The sequence below is a fragment of the Crocuta crocuta genome, unplaced genomic scaffold (assembly GCF_008692635.1).
Source record: "Crocuta crocuta isolate KB4526 unplaced genomic scaffold, BGI_CrCroc_1.0 scaffold194, whole genome shotgun sequence".
Classification (NCBI taxonomy): Eukaryota; Metazoa; Chordata; class Mammalia; order Carnivora; family Hyaenidae; genus Crocuta; species Crocuta crocuta.
Window position 1 is genome coordinate 994,595 of NW_027530084.1, and position 23,989 is coordinate 1,018,583.

General features: G+C 38.8%; 1 long non-coding RNA gene across 1 annotated transcript; it reads right to left on the minus strand.

The window, feature by feature from the left end:
* Positions 1 to 10,834: 10,834 nt before the first annotated feature.
* On the minus strand, positions 10,835 to 23,055 carry LOC144232048 (uncharacterized). The gene is made up of 4 exons (XR_013335298.1): positions 22,978 to 23,055; positions 14,977 to 15,042; positions 11,950 to 12,051; positions 10,835 to 11,006 (listed from the first exon to the last, which is right to left on the minus strand). It is a non-coding gene; the product is annotated as an uncharacterized LOC144232048 (long non-coding RNA).
* Positions 23,056 to 23,989: the final 934 nt, after the last annotated feature.

The window sequence follows — 23,989 nt, forward strand, 5'->3', positions numbered from 1 at the left end:
GTTTCTTTCTTTCTTTCTTTCTTTCTTTCTTTCTTTCTTTCTTTCTTTCTTTCTTTCTTTCTTTCTGTTTCATAGTTGTTCTTGGTGGAATTCTGGTCTTCTGCTACCCACTCCATGCTATCCAGAAGTAAATGGTCAGAGAATATTTAAAGTTATGAGACCGGTTGAGATATCCAAGGGAATGAATGAAACAGAGAAATGCATTGCCTGCCACAATGTGGAGCATTCCAAAATGGAGAGACATCCACAAATACACAAGATTAAATCATATTCTGTATGATGCTGAATTGTATTTAAGAATATCATATCTTACAATTTAATTGTCTATTCTAAAGTTTGCTATATTTTCAGTACTGATGCACTTTTCCCCCCTAACCAATTAGCTGATTAACACTTAAATGTGAGACTTAGTTGGCACAAATTCCTTTGGGATTCCTCTAATAATTCCCTTTCCTCCTCAAGATGAACTGAAAAAGGGCATTTTGCTAACAATTTTACTCATAAGTTAAAGTCCAAAAAACACTTCAATGAGTGACGTTTAAATATGAATAAAATTGTAGAAGCTCTTGAAACCAATACATTCAATCTCTAAAGACTCCTGTATCGATTAGTGTCCTGATAGGAACAGGATGTGATAGTTAAGTGGAGATAACTCACAACCTTAAGGAAGAGACAGTTTATCGAAAAAACAGAGTTTACAAGGGATAGTAGCTAGGACTAAATATTCAAGGACTAGATGGCCCTATGACTAGAAACACAAGGCATCAACCTCACTCACCCCTAAGCCTGAAGGGGAAAATGAAGTCACTAGATCCCAAGACAGAGAAGGTCAGGTGCTGACAGGAACCCCATAGTAGCACTATGGGGAAGCTGTCTCAATCCCCTCTCCTATCTTTTGCCTGTGCTTTCCAGTGGGAAGCCAGAAAACAATGTAACATATGAATTCATTCTTATAGATTATCTTGTAACACAACACAGATCTCCTCTCTCTCCTTCTCCTTCTCTCTCTCTCTCTCTCTTTCCCTCCCATCCTCCCTCTATCTATCCTTTCCCAGAATTGATATATAGCTCCAGAGTGAACACAGCTACAGTACTTCCAGACTATGAAAAATATAGCATGCCTTAACATTACTCACACAACTTTGTAAGTTCATTTAATAGAACTCTGATACCAAAGCTGATAAAACTATAAAGACACAAATTGGACTTAACAACATACTTAATGAACCTGCCCTGAATACAGAGTATCAAGTGTTTCTTCTTATAAGCATTTTTCATATTCTTTAAAAAAATCTTTTCTGACATGTAGCCCGTGCGTGCACACACACACACACGCACAGACACACACACACAAAACAGTTTGGGAGTAGTTTGTTAAAAATATAAACATTAGAAAACTAGATGACATGGAAGGTTGGGAGCCAACGTGTTTTAATTTGGTCTGTGTTTATAAAAACTCAATCTAGACCGTTTGAGGCTGAATGACTTTCTCTTCCCTTTTGCTATTGAAACCTAAATTTTTAGAACCTTAGATGCATTTTTAATCTCAATGCACTCTTCATATGTAATTGATACTATGATGTCATTTCACTGTAAATATTAATAGAGAAGCTACAAAGTCAATGGACATGGAGATTGAGCTAGATATCTCAGGGCAATGTGTTACTAGAATACATACATACATTACATTTCATACATACATACAATACATACGTTAATGTATAATAGATTTTGTAAATAATCCAAAAATTTGACTAAAAAAGCTGCTTTGAGTTCTCTTGATGACTCTGTTTCTGGGGCTCTGAAATGAGAGGAGAGGTCTAGAGCTAAACTCGTAGCTCTAGACAAACCGTCCCCCCTTCCTGTGTTTTTTATTTTATCAATGATGTCATAATTCTCTAGTAACCCAGAAACAATTCACTGAACTAATGTAGTTATCTATCCACTTCATCAATAAACATTTATCAAGCATATACCATCCTGGAGATAAAGACAAACAAGGAAGGATCTCAGTCTAAATGACATGACGGAAAAGTTACCTGTGTCATAAGTTCAATAATAGATCTTTGCTCAGTGAGTTGTTGAAATCCTCCTACCTGTGTGTGTACATGTGTGTGAGGAAGTGTACTCCAGGGGACATTTACTTCCCTTTTCCAAACAAGAACCACATTTGTTTCATCTCTGAGATATCTCTTGGAAATCATTTTCTCTTTCCCATTATGGCTGCAGTGACCCTCGTTGAGAACCTATTGCCTTCTCTTCTGCCTAATGTAGTTGTCTCTTACTTGGGCTCCTAACCTCTAATTTCTTTTGCCTATAAACTACCCTCCCAATTATTAGTACATTATTTTTCCAGGAGCATAGTGTCCACACCTCACTAATACTTGGCCTCCTTATCTACACTACACTCCTGAGGGTTTACCTTGTTCTCTCCTCAGATGCTCTTCCTTGCTCATTCTGCATTTCCACGTTTGAAATATCGCCATTTCCTCAAGGTCTGCCTGGAAGTGAATGCTGTCTCTTCTAAGCTCTCATAAAATTTTTTATTGTTTGGTAGTACTTATGACAGTCCGCTTTATTTTAGGTTTTATTTCTCTTGTCAGATTGTAAGCTTTTTGAGGGCCTCGGTCACATCATTTATTTATTTTTCTGTGTCTGTCATAGCAACTGGTATGGTGTCCTTATAGAAGAGGGAGAAGTACTCAGATTTTTCAAAATTGAATTATGCAAACATACTATAAATACTAGCGCAGCCTAGAGAAGAGCTCTAGTGTGATCTGGTCTGAACAACTGTTGATGGGAGGTGAAGCAACACTGGAAACGCATTTGACTGGTCTTTTATTGGATACATTCAGTGATCAGAGTCATCTAAATGAAGGTAGGAAATGTTAGAAATTTTATATACATCAGAATCTCATTGAAAACCTTTGATAGCCTCCTGTGTTCCCAGATCACTGCTGACTTTTGTCATAAACATGTTCCCTGTAGCTTAGACATCGCATGTTGAAATCAGAGTGTTGGAATAAAAATTTTTTTAAAAAAATGTATAATATAGCCATTTTGTTTTCATGTAAAAAACCTCACCTGGAGTATATTTTATATTTTGAAACTCCCTAACTTAAAAACAATCCATTTCTTCCCTGTGTAGAGCTGTCAGAGAGAAGGAGAGATTCAGTAAACTGCATGTCACTATCAGCCATTGATAGCCAGTGATTTGTTCCGAATCCAAAGGCTAAACCAAACCTCATGCTGCTGTATGTCAGATGCAATTGGTCCACAGTCAAAGTTTTACAGCTCAGACAGGGCACACTTTATCCTTCAGGCTGCTACTTAAGATAGCCACGACCCTGAGGAGAACCAGTCAACAAAACAGACAGACAAGAGGATGTGATTTGTATGCATCCCTGAGCCAGCTCACATCACCCCTGACCTACAGGTCAGGCTGCAAATGACAGCAGGGCGCGTGCACCTGATCAGACAGGATATTCTCATTATAAAGCCTGGAAAGAGGGGGCGACTCCTCTGTGTTTACCCACAGACCAGATGCAATCTACCCAGGAAATGAGCAAAAAATACCGATTTAGATCAACAAGGAGATGTGACTGACATGTAAGCACCTTATAAAATTTTAACTCAATCATTTATCCTAATAAACTTGGGTGAACACAAAATGATCATACAAAGGGGAGTTTATCAAAGGGAAAAAACTGTTTAATCATGGATAAACCATTCAAAGAAAGCTAACCTGAAATGAGTAACCTTTATTGAGCTGCAATAGGGCAACTTTATCAAATACACTTGGCCATGATCATTTGTTTTAGAATAGATTTTGGTTAAGTATGAATCTGAAATGGTAGCCCAAGCCTACAAACAGTTTCTTTCAAATCATTGAAGGTGGTGAAAGCTTTTATACCTTTAAAAGAAATCTGGATTTCCAAAATAATTTGTATTGAAATGAGAATTACTATGGGGGAGGTAGACCAAATTGCTATGTATGGTAATTCTTTAGAACAGAGAAGAGAACTCTGTCTCGGATTATTGGAAGTAACTTTGCCTGGGGCTAGGAGAATAGAGGAGATGACCTCTGGAGGCCCCTGTGAGAGCTCTGATTCTGAACGTCAGTATCTTAAATACAGTAGAGATTCATCATAAAACTAATCAGACATACCATGAGTGAAATTTCACTGTCCAAATTGTAATAGCTACATATAAAAAAAAAAAAATCTCTCATTTTAGGGCTGGTCTGTAAAGTGGGTATTGATCTTGTTTATGAAATATTTGAGTAATAAAGAGGTATATATATACATATATAATATATATACACTCATAGGTGTATATGTAGGTATGCATGTGTGTATATACATATATATGTACATATATATATTTCATCATAAACAATATCTTGAACCCTATGTCCACAAGAATACTGAGATGATGAATGAAATCATGCAAACAGGATCCCTCAGGGAGCTTAAATGCAACACTAGTCAACAATGTCCAGTTTATGTCTCTTTAGTGACATGTGGTGGAAGGGTTGAGTGATTCAACTTTCTATCGGTAAGTATTATCTTCCTCTCAGATTGCAAGTTCACAGTCTCACAGACAATGGCTTACTTATCTTTATTTCCTCAACATGGCAGAGCAATGCCTGATGGCTCTGAAAAAGACCTAGGCTTGAAGGTGTGAAAGTGATTAACCAATAAAACCCATGACTGTTGTTTACTAAGGCAAAGCAGGCAGAACTCCTTTTCTTTACTTTAATGTTCAGCTTAGTCTCTTTGGATTTCTTTTTCTGCCGGGCTTACCTTTCATGTTTAAACTAACCAAACTTGAGACATTGGACTTTCAAAAGTTCATGGAAGTAAGAAAATAGGACATTCAGGTGGCAGCACGTATGCTAATCTTGTGACTTCGAACAAATTACTTAAACTGTCTGAGTCCCATTTTTTAAAACTTTAAAATATTAGAGTAGTTAGGTGGATCTCATGAGATTGTAATACTTTGAAAATGCGAATATATGTGAAATTATTTGTAAAATATAAAATGCTAATAAATGTGAAGCATCATGTTATTTTTTTCTCCCTTGGGAGAGATCCCAACATTAAGGCTTTTGAGTCAAATAAGAAAATTTAATTTAGTAATATAGAACCCTTTGGTATTAAATAGGTTCTGCTATATGTTCTGCATACTGTCTCATGATGTGATGTTAAGTAACAAGGTATAGAATAAATGAAAAAGTCTGGTGTCCTTTGGCAAAATGTTGCCCAATATAGCAGATAAAAATGCAGATAGTTAATTTTAATAGAAAGTTAAATTTTAATTTCAGATAATTCATATTTTTTAATGAATGGGTGCCCTCTATAATATTCAAATGTAACTGGATATCCCATATTTTATCTGGCAAACCTCCTTTGGCATCAATAAATAATCTAAAACCTTGATTAACTATAACCCAGCTTTCTTCTAAAACTTTTCTCTTATTAAGTGAATCTTACCATATTATCCTCACTTTAATTGTTTGAGTATACAGATATTTTTATAATAAGAAATCTCAAAACATTTGGGGGAAATAGAATATGACCAAGAGACAAAGAAATTGCAAACTCTTCTATTAATGTTTGAACAATCCTTCCTCCTATCATTTGCTTATTTGATGAGTATCGTAGTGTACAAGATAGGTAATAGGACTGTGCTAGGCATTAGCACACTCTTAGATCCACACTCACCATTTTATACTGTCCTGTGTACTGCTGAGTTTGGAAGTCTACAAACTATATGTTCCCAGTTCCTTACCTAGGTTACTGTCACTAGGTTTTGCCAGTGGGGTGTACTTCTTCACTGGGAAATTGAGGGGAAGGGAAAGGCTATTTTTCCTTTCCATCAGTTTCTAGAAGGGGCAGTTGTTGGTTATTGGGAGTGATTGAAAATGAGCTTCAAAAGCAACAACATTAATTTCAATAGACTCCATAGGAGTTCAGATTTTTTATTTTTTTGCCCTGTGGCAGCTGTGTGATTTCAACAGCAGTGGCAGCTGCAGAAGCAATGTAGCAATGAGTGTGGCCAATGTTAAAGGTGGTAGCAGCTTCCTCATCTTTAGGTAAAAACTTTCTTGTGTCTTGTATGTCTCTAGTGTGTTCTCATATTCTTGTTCTTCCAGTTCTTCTAATTTGTTTGTGATCCACTGCCTGTATTAAAATTCTGATGTTTGAAATACCTAGGCTGGCTTCTGTTTTACTGATGAGGCATTGACAGGTACAAGAGTTTATTGGCAGAAAAGTTTGAGAACTACTGCTCTGCAATATCGATGCCAGCTGACGCCATCTGAATCTTGTGGAACAAAACTAATGGCAGAATGGGGTGCTTGGGTGGCTCAGTCAGTTGAGCATCTGACTCTTGATTTCGGCTCACGTCATGATGTCACAGTTTGTGAGATTGAGCTCGCATTGGGCTCTGTGCTGGCAGTATGGAACCTGCTTGGGATTTTCTCTCTCTCTGCCCCTTCCCTACTCACATTCTCTCTCTCTCTGTTTCCCTCTCAAAAAAAAAAATCATTTAAAACAACTTTAAAAAATAATGGAAGAATCTGATAAGCTCTTTTTAACCACCCTTTATCGGAGATTTTAGGGAGAAGTCTACTATTACTGATAGCTAAATAAAAATCAGATCTGGGATGCCTGGGTGGCTCAGTCGGTTAAGCGTCCGACTTCGGCTCAGGTCGTGATCTCATGGTTCTTGAGTTCGAGCCCCACATCAGGCTCTGTGCTGACAGCTAGCTCAGAGCCTGGAGCCTGTTTCAGATTCTGTGTCTTCCTTTCTCTCTGACCCTCCCTCGCTCACGTTGTCTGTCTGTCTCTCTCTCAGAAATAAATAAAAACATTAAAAAAATTAGGAAAAAAATAAAAATCAGATCCTCATCAAAACAGTCTCCGTTTGTGTGACAAGCAGAAAAATAAGCATTTATGGTCACATTTTGTTTCCTTAGCCACCCATACATAACCTTAATACATGTAATATGAGAGGGAAAATAGGACTGTAGATATGATTAATATGAAATAAAAGAGATACCTCTTAGAAGAGAAATTTATTAGCAATAATCTGTATTTTGCATGATTATTTCATTGAATTGAGTTTGTCTGGTTTATTTCTCAGCTCCTAGATGGATCAAAGCCTTAACTAATACAGAGTTTTCAAAATACCTTTTTATTTAATCTGTTACAGTGTTTCATTATCTTAGCATCAAGACATTGTATCTTATCTCTAATTAAATTTTCTCTTCTTGAAATTTCAGTCTATTTGCTCTTTATCTTTTCTTTATTTGAAAAGAAGAATGTATCTGGATTCTTCCTTAATACTCTGCATATTCCTGAAGATAATTAATCATTAGCCCCCTTCCCTAGCATTCTCTTTTTTCTAGATGAAGAAATCTCTATTTCATTGACCTTTAGGTGTGGTTGTTTCTATCACATTATGGAGTCATTCTCTGAACATAATTGATGTAAGTCTGCCCGTCTTTTAACTGCCAAAATGACAAGGTTTCTCTAATCCTGTTAGAGAGTGTTATCGAAGAAGTTATTCTGAGGAAAAACGTTTGCTTTGCTTTTACAAGAACACAAAGATTGGGGTGGAGAACATCTGACCAAAATATAGATGGGATTAAAAATTCCACAGAACTAGTCTGACTTCATAAAATGCTTTTGAAATGTGTAACATCATGGGTCAGATGGTCTAGAACAATCTTAGTTTTATTACGGGGAGAGGGGGTGTTCTAAACTATGTTTATAAAGCCAAGTAAGTTAAGTGTTCTCAATCAGAAAAGCTAAAAAGCTGGCTTGAGATAAAGCCTGAACTGGAACAAATGACAAAGGATTGGTCACTGGTTTTCTCATGTTTTTCCTTAAATCATTATAAACTTAACGTATTTAAAACTTAAAGACCCAGCAAATAAACTCCAAGGGGGGGGAAAAAGGCCTTATGTTCATTCTTGTATTTGGCTACATTGTAATTTCTGGCTTAGGGTCATACACATGGTAGGTGCTTGAATCAGACTATACAACTAATATTTAAGTAATGACAATAATAGTGTAATTTTTTAAAATTAATTTTATGTATTTATTTTTTGAGAGAGAGAGGGTGCAAGTGAATGAGGGGCAGAGAGACAGAGGGAGAGAGAGAGAGAGTAAGAGAAATGGGGCTCACCCAAAGTGGGGCTCATACTCACAAAGCCTCAGATCATGACCTGAGCCAAAGTCAGGTGCTTAATGACTGAGACACCCAATGATAGTGTCATTTTTAAAATAGTAGTTTATTTAAACATAACAATACTAATAAATTGGAACTCTATTTGATAATTTTAAAATGTTCTACAAAGAATACCNTGGCAAACTGTTAATGTTTTATATTGTAATAAAATCTTAATACATAATATATGTATGAATTGTATCACAAAAAATTTCTAGAAGAATTTGTGATTTTGTTTTTCCTAAAGATCAATATATATTTTATACATGTACAGTAGAATAAGTATAAAGAACAATATTAGTTTAAAATATATTAAAAACAAAATATAAATACATTTAATCATGCCCAGAAATAAGTTCTCAAATATTTAGGCCAATGGACTTTTCTTTAAGTACCTTTTTAAAAAAAGTTTGTTTATTTATTTATTTTGGGAGAGAATCCCAAGAGGCCCTATGGTATTCAAGCAGTGGGGCTCAAACCCATGAACTGCAAGATCATGACCTGCGCCAAAATTAAGAGTCATCCCCCCAACCAACTGAGCCAGCCAGGCACCCCTAAATGCCATTAGTTTGGAAATTTCTGTAAAATGTGATGTTCATCCAATGCAAAGAAGATAATGTATTTGATTGGCAAGGTATATTTAGATTATTGAATTTTAGAACATTTGTAATGTTTACATAACTGCAGAGGTTTTAAAGTGATTTTTCAAGTGCTTGGTGAGGTACCAGTATTAATACTTTTAGATCAATATTAGGAAGATTTTTACATTATGTAATTTATTTTACTGACCTGATACCGTTTACTTAATCTTCTGAGCTTACCAATTAAGAGTCACTGAATAATTTCCTGGTAGAACCTGGTGGTAAGAATTGTAATACTGGACCCAAAGCAAGAGCTGCCAATTAGAGACTGTAGAAGTTAAAGTACTCAAGAATATGTTGAACTGGGGTTTCTTTCTCTTTTCCATCCTCTCTCCCTCACCTCCTGCCCTTGATCTCTCTTTCCATCGGTTGGGAAATTTTAATATTATAAATTCAAACCATTTATTTTCATCTAGTATAAAATCATATGTGGTAGTAATAATGGGTGGGGAAGGATTGAGGAACTTAGGCTTTGGAGTCAGATTTGCCTTGTGGCTTTACTTTATAATGACTATGGAACCTGAGCGGGTTACTCTGAGTCTAGGGTTTCTCTTCTGCAAATCATGGAAATTAGCACGATTTCAGATTTTAAAAAATTATTTAAAAAATTTTTTAATGTTTTTATTTATTTCTGAGAGAGAGAGAGACAGACAGCGTGAGCAGGGGAGGGTCAGAGAGAGTGAGACACAGAATCTGAAGCAGGCTTCAGGCTCTGAGCTGTCAGCATAGAGCCCGACCCAGGGCTGGAACCCATGAACCATGAGATCATTACCTGAGCCGAAGTCGGACGCTTAACTGACTGAGCCACCCAGGAGCCTCTTAATTTATTTTTTTTAGTTTATTATTTATTTTGAAAGAAAGACAGGTGGGGGGGAGAGAGAGAGAGAGAGAGGGAAAGTGATTGGGGAGGGGCAGAGAGGGAGAGGGAAAGGGAGAGAGAGATCCCTAGAAGGTTCTGCCCTGTCGGTGCACAGTCGGGCGTGCGGTGCACAGTCGGGCGTGAGGTTCTTTCTCACGAACCATCGGATCATTACTGAGCTGAAATCAAGAGTCGGTTGTCGAACTGACTGGGCCACCTAGGCATGCTGAAAACATTTCGGATTTTATGGTAAGCATAAGATAATGTGCAGAAAATGTGGAACACTCTGACAGGCACAAAATTTCTATTTATTATTGTCTTACTGTGTTTCAGGTACTATAGAGAAGTAAGATAAAATGCTTCTCTCCTTCAACTTTTCTTTTATGTAGAATGAGATTATTAGATGATCTAGAAATCTCCCTCTAGTTGCACACTCTGTAGATTTATAACACCATCCTTCGTAATAACGTTCGTGTCATAGGGATACCGGCATACACAGCTGGTCTTTCTTAGCTAACTTACAGGTGAATACGCTGCATGAGAGATACATGATCGAAAGTTAGAATAGGTGGTGTGGATTCCAGACCCTTTCACCACCCAGACTGGAAGAACATGTCTGCAATTCTGATGAATTAAAAGCAGTTTTCAGAGAAGGACAAATATCATATGTTTGCACGTATAGGAGGATTAGGAGGAACTTGACGGAGGAACAAGGGGGAGAAGAAGGGCGGAAATGGTGGGGGAAAGGGAGAGAGGCAAACCATGAGAGACTCTTGAATGCTGACAAAAACTGAGGACTGATGGATGGGGGGGGAGGGGGGATGGGCATGGAGGAGGACACTTGTGGGGATGAGCACTGAGTGTTATGTGGAAACTAATTTGACAATAAACTATTAAAAAAAAAATAAAAGCAGTTTCACAGTTTGAACTAATATAAAGATTCTAGAGTAATCCAAATAAAACAAACAAAAAAGCCCCCCCAAAAAACAAACAAAAAACCCAACCAAATCCCAGATTACATAAAACCAGCTGCAAACTTCTTTAGGAATAATGTAAAGAATGAATCAAGCAAAATTTTTAAAAAATTTATGTTTATTCATTTTTGAGGGGGAGGGGGAGAGGCAGAGAGAGAAAGAGACAGAATCCGAAGCAGGCGGCAGGCTCTGAGCTGCCAGTACAGAGCCGACTCAGGGATTGAATTTATGAACGGAGAGATCATGACCTGAGCTGAAGTCCGACGCTTAACCGATTAAGCCACCCAGATGCCCCTGAAGTAAAAAAAAATTTTAATGGCACATTAAATGACAATACTAAAACTTAATCAACAACAGTTAACATTTTTTTTTTTGAACTCCTATTGTATACACAGCCTTTTATCTTCAAAAACTTAAAGGAGAGAGGGGCGCCTGGGTGGCTCAGTCGGTTGAGCGTCTGACTTTGGCTCGGGTCATGATCTCACGGTTCGTGAGTTTGAGTCCCCTTTGGGCTCTGTGCTGACAGCTCAGAGCCTGGAGCCTGCTTCAGATTCTGTGTCTCCCTCTCTCTCTGACCCTTCTCTGCTCACGCGCGCTCTCTCTCTCTCTCTCAGAAATAAATAAAACATAAAAAAATAAAATTAAAAAAAACACTTAAAGGAGAGAAAAGGGTGTGATGGGATTGGCATACTATATTAGGAGGTCTATCCAACTCCTCCAATCTATGCAGTGTCTGCTCCTTGTCATCGAAGGATACCACAAACATCTTGCTAAAGAGGGTCTACATCCCAGTCTTTTTTTGTACTACTACAACTGAACTACTTACCTGGATACGATACGAACTCCAATTAATATGTACTGACCCAACCACAGGGGCGCCTGGGTGGCTTAGTAGGTTAAACTTCCAACTTCTGCTCAGGTCATGATCTCACAGTTCCTGAGTTCAAGCCCCATAGTGAGCTCTATGCTGATAGCTTGGAGCCTGGAGCCTGTTTCAGATTCTGTGTCTCCCTCTCTGTCTGCCTCTCCCCTGCTCACACTCTCTGTCTCCCTCAAAATAAATAAACACTTAGGGGCGCCTGGGTGGCTTAGTCGGTTAAGCGTCCGACTTTCGCTCAGGTCATGATNTCATGAGCAATGTTGAAGATTAGCTTTTGATTGTCTTAAAAGAATATCCTTTGCTTTCCATCAGTCGTGTCTTAAAAATTCATAGGTAAAGCTATTTATGGTCACTCACATGGGCTCAACACAGTTATTTTTTTCTTTGATGATCCATTGTAATAATTGAACAACATCCAGAGAGCCTTTCTTCGAATGATATCCTTCTCTTCTTCCTCATCTTCACAGAAAAAAACTATATAGCATCAAACTTAAAGCTTGGAAAGACACCGAAAACCCTCTGAGTTTCTGACCCACGATATGAAGTAAGACTCAACAATGAAGACAAATAAAAGCAAGATTAGAGTTACTTTCTGGGACACTGAAAGCTACAGAGATGGTTTTTAGTCTTTGTAAAAATGAGCTTTTGGGTTTAGGGTTTTCTCACTTCCTTCCACTCATCCAACATGAGTGAATACGTATGTAAATAAAACATCTACAAGAATTCTTATGTAAATAAAAAAATATAGCATTCAGAGAAAGAAAAGAGCAGTGATAAAGGAAAGCCAGTGCTGTGGGGCTTTGTGAACAAGGGAGGGAAGGATTTCTTTGTGCCACAACAAAATGTAACCGTGCCCATGAAAGGAAGGAAACAGAAGGCTAGTTTTCACTAAAAGCCCGGCTGCATGTAAGTGACCCAGCGGAGGAAATCCTGGCTCTATCTCCAGGGCTCGTGAGCGGTTCAACATGGATCCTACATGTTTGCAGGGTACCTGTGTCCGTTCTCCCTCTAAAACAAAAAAGGGACCCACACCAATCCGCAGAATTATATTTGTAGCTATTACTGTTCATAGAGAAATTAAAGACAAATAAACAAACAAATTATGCTTTTAATTAAAGTTTTTAGTTCTTTGTTCTAATGCTGCTCGTTGCTACCAGAGAATGTACTTTCTTCTCTCCTACCCTCTCAGATTAGTGTCCTAAATGTACGAATCCAAGTTCCCCATGGAGATGGGCATTTTCAGAGTGAACAAAACCGGTATCCCTTGAGCAAAATATCAGTCATCCCTTGAGGTTGGTGGCCTCTCACCAAAATGTTTTCATGGATGTTGCCTTATTGTATGACAGTTCACATCCTGGCATAAGCCATAGTCAGTTAGTAAGGGAGGCAAGCTTCTGAGAAATATTCACAAACAATTAAGTCAACAATCTACGAATTATGGATCCTTTCCACGTTCTGAGCAGTAAAGATAGCTAATCGTCATCTTGTATGCTTTTTAAAAAATCTGAGCTACAATACACATTACAGAAGTATTGCTTCCTTCTCCTGTTACTGACCTGCCATTTGCTACACAGCTATTGTTAGGAGTAATAGATGTGAATGAGACCTTTCTGGAAAGTGGACTTAATAGGAGGCACTTGGCTGAAACACATGTCAAATGTTTCACATTATTTTTCCTTCTTCTCTCCAGTAATCCATTATTAGAGTTTTATGACCTAAAAATTAGGCAAATTTGGATAAACGTTACAGACTTGAAAAAAGTAACTTTAGAGAAGTAGAGTGCCATGGTTATTATTTGATGCCTCGCTTGCAGAGAGATGGTACTAATTGTTTTCGTTACAGTTAGGAATAAAAAAATACAAACCTATTTTTACACAGCTTTAGATTTTTTAAAAAAGAAATCAACATACCATTTAAACGTGACATGAAAAATCTGTCAATTGTCACACATTAATTAATTACAAGAGTACTGTAAACTTTAACAGCTGGAAAGAACCCCTTTAAACAAGTTGAAAACAACAATCGAGATAACACAAAATTCCCACAAAGGGAAAAATATACAAACAAGCAAGAATCAATTACTACTCAATACACAAAAATAAGCAAGGATTCAGAGATGCTATTCAAAGTAGCTTTATCCCAAAGGTAATTATTACCAGTGCTTTCTGGGGTGGGGGAAAAATCCGACAGTAACTTTCTGTCGGAATCTTACTGACCCCTGTAACAATGTGGATGCCTTCTCAGTATAAGTCAGTTAATAAAAAAGGCGTCTTGCTTTCTAAATATCACACCTGCAGTCGTCCAGCCTTGGGAATCATTCAATTCATGGGTGAATACAACCCACATACATCAAAAGTTTCCATTTTTTTCCAGCTCTTTTTAACACCAAGGTCCCTCCCCTCTCCCCAGGCTTCTTGCAGCTATCCAGGGAATCTTTCACTTTTTGTCCTTTCCCGACCCTTCTGGACCACATTTTCTCTTCTTATTCAAGCCATCTGCTCTCAAGGAAGGTAAAACTTCTGCTAAGAAAACAAGCAGCATCCCGAGCAATTGGCAGCTTTTGTGAACTACCCTTACAGCCACTGCCTGTGAAGACACACATTGTGCAAATCACAATTCAAATTATGATAGTAGTTTAAAAATAGTTTGTAATTGATACATTTCTGGCCACAGCCTCCCCCTTTATCCTGCTAGTGGTACAATCTTCTTGCTCTTGACAGAAGTCTTTCTAAAGATCTGCTCAAGCCTCACTAAGCAGCTGTGAGTTAGGTCATTTTCCCAGGAGTTTTACATGTGGAAAACTGGGCATTAGTAAGGCCTCAAAAAGGACACCATCTGGCCCTAGTGAAAAAAAGGATCATGACACTTCCTGTGGTACCAACAGACCCTGATGAACCAGAAAGGAATTCAGCCCCGGACTGTGATCCAATAGAGACCGGCCCCACAATCACCTCTGTGACAGCCAACTCCATTCATCTCAGCGGTTACCTCACGGCACAATGCACTTTTGTGCCGCGCTGTTTACTGAAGGCGGAGCAAAGTCCATTTTGATTTTTGTGTTTAGTCTCAGTGCCTGTCCTCTTTCCTGGAACACATACCACATCAGGAGAGGGTGAGCTGCACAAAGAACAGTGCTTTCCATTCCCATTCACACTCCTCAATCTCCTTCCCACTGTACACGGGACAGAAGAAGAAAATGCTGGCCTCCTCAGGGGCTTCAAAAAGGCCTTTTCCTGACATGAAGCGCTGCCCCTCCCACTTTCAATAAAAATGATTTTAAAGAAGTCAGATCTACAGGTGTTTTTATTTTCTGTGTTTTTGTTGTTGTTTTTTGGTACGTGTGTAGGAAACAAATGGAAACTTCAACACATATGGAAATCTTACATGAGCACTTGCTGCTGGAATGTTCTACTTCCATTGACTCCATTAGGTGTTGAGTGTTGAAAGGTCCTGTTAAAACGAGAGCATCAACTTCAGCAACAAACCAGGTTTTCTTTTTCAGAAAGAGAGGTGTCTCACCAAAGCTCTGTGAGCGTGGATGATGATGACACCTTTCGTTGTCTTTTTGTTTATTACCATTTACAAAGGCTTTCCATGTTTCCTACTTTAGGCTATGGAAATTGGGGAAGTCTAATTAACGACAACAGATCCTTAATTTGTAATTTTTCTCTTTGGCTGAATGTATTATGAAGACAACAAGCAAAGAAGTTATTTAATTAACTCATTATCAGCAAATATATATATATATACACACACACATACACACACACACATAATACATACACACATATAGACACATATATATACATGTGCTTTCTAAGCATAAAATATCATTTGTAGTAGATGACTGGAAACCCTGAGATTGGTCATTCCAGAAATGAACCATGGCTATTTGGGATAAACAGGGGCTTCCCTATGAGAGCTTTTAAACCATCTCACAACACAACCAAGAGGACTTGGGTGTGATGGGAAGGCCCTTTCTTAAATCTGAGAGACCACCCCACCCTCAATTCTAATCAGACTACTTCATTATCCACCTTTCATCTTAAAAAAAGATTCTTGCAGCCCTAAGCTACTAAGCCTCATTTTGCCTGCCATTGGGGGCATCATCTGTACATAGACGCGAATCCTCCCCCGCTGTTGGACCCTTCAATAGAAAGCCATATTGTCACACAAAGAGACCTTAGTGTTAGCGAAAATGATTAAGGCCTATCATTTTTCCTATTCTCAGAAGTTAGCTTGGGGAGGGGTGCAGAGAGGCTGCCCTTTTTCCACATAAATCTTCTGCTGCCCAGATTTTGAAGAACTTAAAAAGCCAACACAGAATGAGTAGAATTTAATGAAGGAAAGCATTTCTCTGACTCTGATTCCCCAGTGGAAATGATGGAGCTCTATTGTGGGAAGACATAGCTGAAAGTCATTTATTAACATGTGTGTGCAAGGCCTAATTACTGGTGTTCTCCTTTAACATAGAATTGTCACCACTGGCGTTATTCATAAAGTACCCATTGAGAGAGGTTTAAAACCATAACCCTGTCTGTAGTCATCAGTGAATTTTCTCTGGATTCTGTAATGACCAGGAGCATATTATGACTATAAAGCCCAGGGTTTTGTGTACATGCCTACAAGTAACTGCTTGGTTAGGAATGAAGATGAGAGATTGAGAGAAAGAGAGTATGTGTGTGTATGTGTGTGTGTGATTCTATCATGAAAGACCCAAAAACAGAACATGAAACAGCTAGCATTCCATTGGTAAAGTGTGTTTGTGCAATATGCACAAAGTAACTTATCCTATTATGAGTCATAGTCTTTCATAGGAACCTTCTAATGGCTTAAATAAGAAAAGTGTCAAAGAAACTGAGCCAAGTGCCAATAGTTAGGGCCATAGCCATGGGGGCGTGGCAAGCTAGTTGCAGAGAGTAGGGGACAGGCAGCTACAGGAGAGGGGCCCAGGGAGGGCACTGGCTACCGATATTTGGAAAGCCACCTCTGAGGTAGCAGAGGCAATTCCCTGTAACAGAAGGGAGAGGAGAGGAAAAAGGAGTTACTCTGGCAGCAGGAAGCACAGGTTTCACCAGTGCTGCCTAACACAGAAGCCACTTTGCCACCAGAAAAAGGGGGTGAAATATCCAGATTTTCCTAGACATCTATACGTTCAGTGGTTTGGGACACAAACTCATTCTTTCCTTGAAGATTGCTGACTCTCCCTGTAAGAGTCATCATGGCATTTTTTTTTTTTAAATAAAAGAACAATTGAAAACCTGGTAGATCATAAAATAATTAATTTTACCTATTATTTCTTCTGACACTTTTCTTGGCATCGATTTTGCAGCATTAACATATTTGCCTAGTACTAAATGATTCTAAAGTATTAAAATGTTAATTAAAAATAATAAGTGTCATCTCAGTGGCTGGGAAGGCCGACTGTGAGCACTGCTGTAAACTGGAGGCCTGTGTTCTCCTTGCCACACCCGTCCCCCGTCCCCCCCACCCCCCCAACTCCACGAGAAGCTCTGTTTTGAGGCAACAGTTCCCTAGGAAGAAAACAACAGAAGCAGAAACAATTTGCTCCTTTAAGGATTTGAGAATGCTTATGTTGGAACCTCACAAAAGCGGCGTTATGTCCTTGAACATTCTAAAGATCATTGTTAATAGGATCAATTTTTGTGTGTTATTCAACTGGATCCTTCCTAGCCTATAAGAACCGCATTTGAGTTGGGGGACATGGTGGCAATGGGGGTGGGGGTGGAGGGTAAAGGAAGGCCCAGCAAATTCCATGTGATCAGTTCAGCTGCAATAATCTCTTTTCTCCTTCTTGACGAAGCCACACATGAGAGCACTCTGGTGTCTTTCATCATTATTTGTCACCCTTTTGTGCGGAGCAACTTATATCCACAGCCATTCCAGCAATTAAAATGAAAAAGAACCAAACAGTATTCTCATTGAATACTAGGAGGCCAGTGCCACCAAGTGCCATCCAACCTATTGAATGTCGGGTATCTAATGCCATTAGAGCTCTGTAAGTATTCTGTGAGGAAAAAAAAAACACAAATAAATTGTTACATGCAGAATGTAGAGAATGATTTAAAAAGATAAAATCTTTTAATACATTGGTGGAAGCTAGATCGTCTGTCACAGGCTCTCTCTCAGTGATAACGTGAAAAAGAACTAACTAAGCAACTGACAGGAATTAGGACTCACATGGAAAGACTGAGAACTTCAAATTTTGGTAGACAAGTAGACATGTGGTGAAGCAATGTCAAAGACAGTAAGTCAATCTTGTTTCTGTTGAAATGCCTTCTGAAAATAACTAAGAGCATTTTATTAGCCTGATTTCCATTACTTAAATAGGCTGTGCTTCTCCAAAACTATAATGTGTCACCACATTTCTGGGAAAGCTACATTTCAATGATCTTTTCCCAAAAAGGGCAAACTGAAAGAAAGTAAAGAGATACCAACTTCTCCAAGACCATGGACAGAGTCAGGATTGAAAGATGGTGATCACTCGAGTTTGGTGCTAATTTCTGCTTGTGTAGTCCAGAACATGAAGACCCAGCGAGTCACTTTCCTTATCGCACATGCCACTCTTTCTTAATGTTATTTTCATCTCAAAATTTTAGGGTCATTACAAGATCATCAATTTTGGTGTTTTTTTTAATGTTTATTATTTTGAGAGAGAGAAAGAGAGAGACAGAGTACAAGTGGGGGAGGGAAAGAGAGAGAAGGAGACACAGAATCCAAAGCAGGCTCCAGGCTCTGAGCCTCTGTCAGCACAGAGTCCGACGCGGGGCTCAAACTCCCAGGCCGCGAGATCATGACCTGAGCTGAAGTTGGATACTTAACCGACTGAGCCACCCAGGCACCCCAAGAGCGTCAATTTTGAATCTATGTATTTGTTCTTCCATTCAGGGTATAGATTTTAGAAAAGATCATTAATAAAGTTCTCTGAAATACCAAGAATTTACTTTCCCAGGCATTATGATCCTTGTTATAACTTAGCTGGGAAAAAAGATAGATGCCTGAAATGGTAATTAGTATTTATGGTAACATGCTGCTGAAATTCTGAGGTGGCATCAAGGACTCCAGTAGATGATGAAAGAACCTTTTAGAGAATATCCTGATATCTGAAGGAAGAGACAGAAAGTCTTCTTGAGGAAAGAAGCAGTGGCATGCTTGAAAATGGCAAAGGTGATTAAAACATGGTCACCACTTTATACAAAGATACACTCATGTGTGCAGAGCCATCTAGAAAGTGCTTCATGCTCCCTCTTATTGTAGTTTCAGTAATGACCAAACCTGTCTGCTGGATGCAGAAAGGTTGGAGCTGGAATTCCCTAACAGTGATTTTCCTTTTATGCCAGAGGCAGTGGAGCCATTGAAAGGTTGTCAGCAGTGATGGTCTGGCTTTGGTTGACTGTGACATGATCATGAAAAATAGTCAGGTGATGGAGGCTGGGGTGGGAGATATGGGCAGCATGTAGCATAGATCAGTCTTGGAAGTGGAGAGGTGAGAATTGTCAAATATCCTAACATGTGAGAGAAAGGCCAGAAACACCTGTGCCCTTAGAAGACTCTCATTAATGACCTTTAGAATCATATAGCTTAGTGTGAGGGGCTAGAATCTGGTGTGGGGGGGGGGGGCTGGGGACCAGCCAGGTTGTGGTCCAGAAAAGTACTTCTGTGTTACACTCTTGGGTTGCATTATGAAGCAAAGAACAGAGAATCTTTCTTGTCTTCTCCCAAACTGGGATTTGATGACGGTATCTGTACAACCCCTTTGGGAATGGAAAATTCTAGAACTGGAAGAGTAACTTTTTATATTTTACATTCTTCCCTATAATCTCATAAAGAAAGCTGTGCAGGGATTCACTGTGGCTTTTACAGGTCTCTTTAAAGTAAGTACACAGTGTTTTGTAAATGACAAAATTTCAGGTAAAGCTCTGTTGAGTTTCCCCCAAATGTCTTTATTTCTAACAACCGCAATAACAAAAAAATAATTTAGTAAGTTAAATAGCCAGCTTGGGTTGGCCCAGAGATTCTGCTGCTGGATATAACTGAGTTTGTCCTTTTAAGGTGACCACATTTTCCTTTGGTGCAATTTTTGGCAAAATATGTGACTTTGAGATTATCAGTAGGGAGTGGCTGGCCATTTGGCTTTAAATTTCCTAAACTTTTTTGAATGCTTAATTGTTTGCTAAGATGTCAGCTGCAAGATTAGTGGAGCTGGGGGAAAAAAAAGGCATGCATTCACATTGGCCCTATGTCTATTTTCAGTGTGAAGGGAACTGGCTGGAGAGTGTAGCAAACACTTGAAGCTATGCGTTCTGCATTACAATGAAGCCACGCTGTATTACACAATACCTCAGAGTTGTTGTTGTTGTTTTTTAAAGGGCATCATATCCAAAACCGTTTGAACACAAAGCAAGAACAGATGACAAATACTTAGATGTGTTAAACACCAGGACAATTACATTAAAATGGACTTCTTCGAGACTAACCCCCCACCTCAATTTCTTGCTAAATAATTAGCTAGAAAAGTATAAAAGGACTCCTTAAAAAATATTGGAATGAGGCTGGGCCAGAATGAAAAATAACAGCCACAACTTGTCTATATGTCAAGAACATAGTGTCTGGCACAGTATTTACATATCGAGTGTGTATAGGTGTGGTGGTATTTAAGAATGTGTCATTTGACGTAGTCTTCCAGCTATCTGTGAGAAAGAAAAATGTCAGAAAGTACATTCACAGTTGGAATTCCTTTTCTGGTTCTGCTAATTATTGTAAATACGGACCCTTTAGTTTTGTTGTACTACAGAGACTCCTAAAAATGATGCCATTATCTGCTTTCTCAATAATTCCCTTTTTCCAAGACCAATAAATGTCATTTTTAAAGGACAAAGAAATGAAATTTAGCAAAATCACTTGGCGTTGTAGGGACAAATAATAGTTACATCTATGATGTAATTTTAATTTTCTTATCATATTTAATGCCGGTGAAATGAACAGATATAGGACTTAAACTCAGGCCTTTGGATTCCGGTTCTATACCCACAATTCCAAATCAAGCCACAAACATATGTCTGCTAGCTGACATATGGTAGAGAAGGGGCATAGAGCTATTCAAATTTATATAGAGCAGATTTCAATATTCATGGAGTTAGGACGACAGTTTCCCACGGTATCTTTTCTGTTTGGATTCTATGATCTCTTCAATTTGAAACCTTTTCTTCTGGTCTTCCCTAACATTTTTGCCCCCTAAGACGTTTGGTGATTACTATGTTTTGCTGTATCAACTACTTTATTTTGGTAGTTATCGTTAGGTTGGGGTCTGTGTTTTTTTATCACCTAGCACGGAGCCTGGCACATAGTAGGCACTCAATAAATGTTTGTAGGGTAGAAGATAAGTGTGCACATTTGGTCTCCTTGGTTAAGCTGCCAATCCCTGGAGGGCAGAGAAGGTGTGCTAAGCTTTTGTTGTCCTTCCCCTGGTGCTTAGTACCCTGTATGACAGGTTATGTGGGACAGTGACAGGAAAGTTTCATGGTGATGATGTTACTGTGGCGAAGGGACAGAGGGAAGAGAGGAAGTCAGGGAAGGAAGAAAGAGAGGAGAGGGACAAAAAGAAAGGATAATTGGGAGCAGAGAACCAAGCTAGTTCCAAATGCCCCCCCCCCCCGGAAATAGCTTAACCTGCTCCCTTATTTTAGACAAAGGGAAGACAGGCGGGAGAAGAGAGAAATTCAGGAAGCAAGAGTATAAATTGTGGCTGTGGTGGTGAGCAGCATTCCAAGTTTACCAAATCATTTGCTAACACAGTAAATACAACATTTTCCTAAAGAGTTACTAGGTAGTGAAATTAGACTCTTATCTTATATTGTAAAGTTATTAGGAAATTGGAGTTTAGAGGGAATATGGAGAATTTTTTAAGAAGTAATCCCTAAAACTTGGGAAATTATAATTATTTTTTCTAATGAATACACTTAACAAGCTACAGACTCTCAAATGTGATACATTTGGCAAAGAATGGGCCCTGTCATGAAACCTGAAAGAGGTCTGTGCCATTATTAATCTGCTACCCAGGCAACACTTTTTGGGTCTTAATGAATAGCCTCTAATTGGCTGAGATTGGCCCACATACCCAGGAGCTGTTCACCAAATACATTTTTTTTCAAGATTTCACATCTTTCTTACATCTGCAATATAGGAAAATTTTCCTGCTCATACTGTAGTAGATGTTCACCAAATACCACCATAACTTATACGAATCCTTACTTCACTAAGATTTCTTAAATTATATTCTGGTTTTATAAATAGTAAACCCAGAGTGTAAGTGAAAGTAACTCCTGGATTAAAAATAACTGTTTGATAATAAAAAGCCTCTGTATTTGTATTCTAAATACAGATCACTGATTCTTGGAGCCCAAATAACACAGCTATTGTGAAAAAATAAAGTGTGTGTGTATATATTATATATGTGTGTGTATATATATATAATATATATATACTACTTTTGTTTTTATTGTTAGAAAACCAAGATGTGAGAAGATTCTATTTTTATGTGTTTAATAATTGACCACAGGGTTATGGAGGGGACCCTTTGATCCATCTACTAGTCATATTGGAAACACCCCAAGGGCAAGGACTGTGGTTTCCCCAGCTCCCTGTCTCAGGATCTAGGCTGCAATATCCAGGGCACTTCTAAGGACGGCCTGCAGAGTGAGGTGAATAAGGAAGCAGGGGAGGGCCAGAGGAGCAGAGGGTCCAGGAGACTGCCTGGCTTCCAGCCTTACCCCCATTCTGTAGGAGTCCACTAAGCAAGCTCTGCAACACCTCTTCCCCTCTCAACACTTTGAAGGATTTAAAAAAATATATTTATTTATTTATTGGAGACCACAAGTGGAGGAGGGCCAGAGAGAATGGGACAGAGGATCTGAAGCAGGCTCCACCCTGACAGGATGAGCGCATCAAGCCTGATGTGGGGCTTGAACTCAGGAACTGGGAGAGCAAGACCTGAACCGAAGTCGGATGCTCAACCCAGGCACCCCAACACTTTGAAGGATTTCCTGAATAACTATAACTATTTTGTCACGTGTTTATTTACTGCCTGTCACCTGAATTTATAGAAAATGTTTGAAGGCTTTCAAAAATTATCTGATAGCAAGGTAAGCATATTTTTTAAAATAATGTCTGCAAGAGTTTAAGTAGGGACCTTTGGTAAAGGAAATATGACTCCCATTAAAACCTCCTTACCATCCCCCTTCAAGAGAAATACAATTACAATTTACCAACTTGGTCATAGTGCCTTTTCCATGACCACAGTCTGTGTGGGAAACCTCTAACTCTACCTCAGAGTCAAGGTTTTATTGTTAACTCAGAATACCAAACCTGCGGTGGCGTGTTGGAGGACATCACTGAATCTGAGTCACAGAGAGTGCTGCTTCAGAAAAAGAGAGAGGGAGGGAGAGAGAGAGAGAGAGAGAGAGAGAGAGAGAGAGAGAGAGAGAAAGGAGAGAGAGATGGGCAGAAACAGAGACCTTTGTGAGGTAATAGAATGTGAGATACAGAAAGAAAAATCAAGGGGATAAAGGAAAAGACGGTAGGAGAAAGAAAGCACTAGGTGAGTGATGGTAGGAGAGAAATGTACCAGAATAAAGGATGGGTCAGTGGCAGTCTGACATTGTAAATGATTTTGCATACAGATGAGTTGCATATGATCATCCTGGCGAGAAAAGGGAAAAGTCCAAAGGGGTTTTCTGAAATAGGGCAAGGTGACATTAATATATGAATAAAGTAACAATTGGATAAATGAGGAATCCCTTCAACTTGATTTTGATTAATTATCCAGTAAACTCAAGTTCATGTGATGCAGTGCCTGTCTGGAAGTAGTTTTAATCCTGCTGAAGAACCTGGTAGCTGGATTCTTATTCTTGATGTACCATTGTTATGAAGTCAGAATTCCAGGAAGGCATAATTTTGTAACTGCAGAATGCCTCACACCATTGCTGAAGCCCTTAGAAACACTACCTTCAACTTTGCAAAACCATAAGTGTTTGTAATTCATCCAGGAAGGAAATGACATATGTGGACTTCAGTGCTATGTGTGTGTGTGTGTGAAGGGTGGGGGTGGAATGTGGTGAGTGGTGAGGACAGATCATGGTGTCGGGGAGGGAGAAGAAGTGCTACAGAGTAATTTGTAGGAATCAGAAGTCCACAGAGAAGGAAGACTCTTGTAGGAAAACTTGGTGTCATAACTTCACTGCGTGACAGGACTGTAAAGGTGCTAAGTCGCTGTGCACCTGGCAGCCTACTACAGGCTTGTCTGTTATTTTTCTTGCTCCTTAAAATGTCACATCACTTACGCTATTTTTTTAATTCTTTGTCAGTGGACAGATAATTG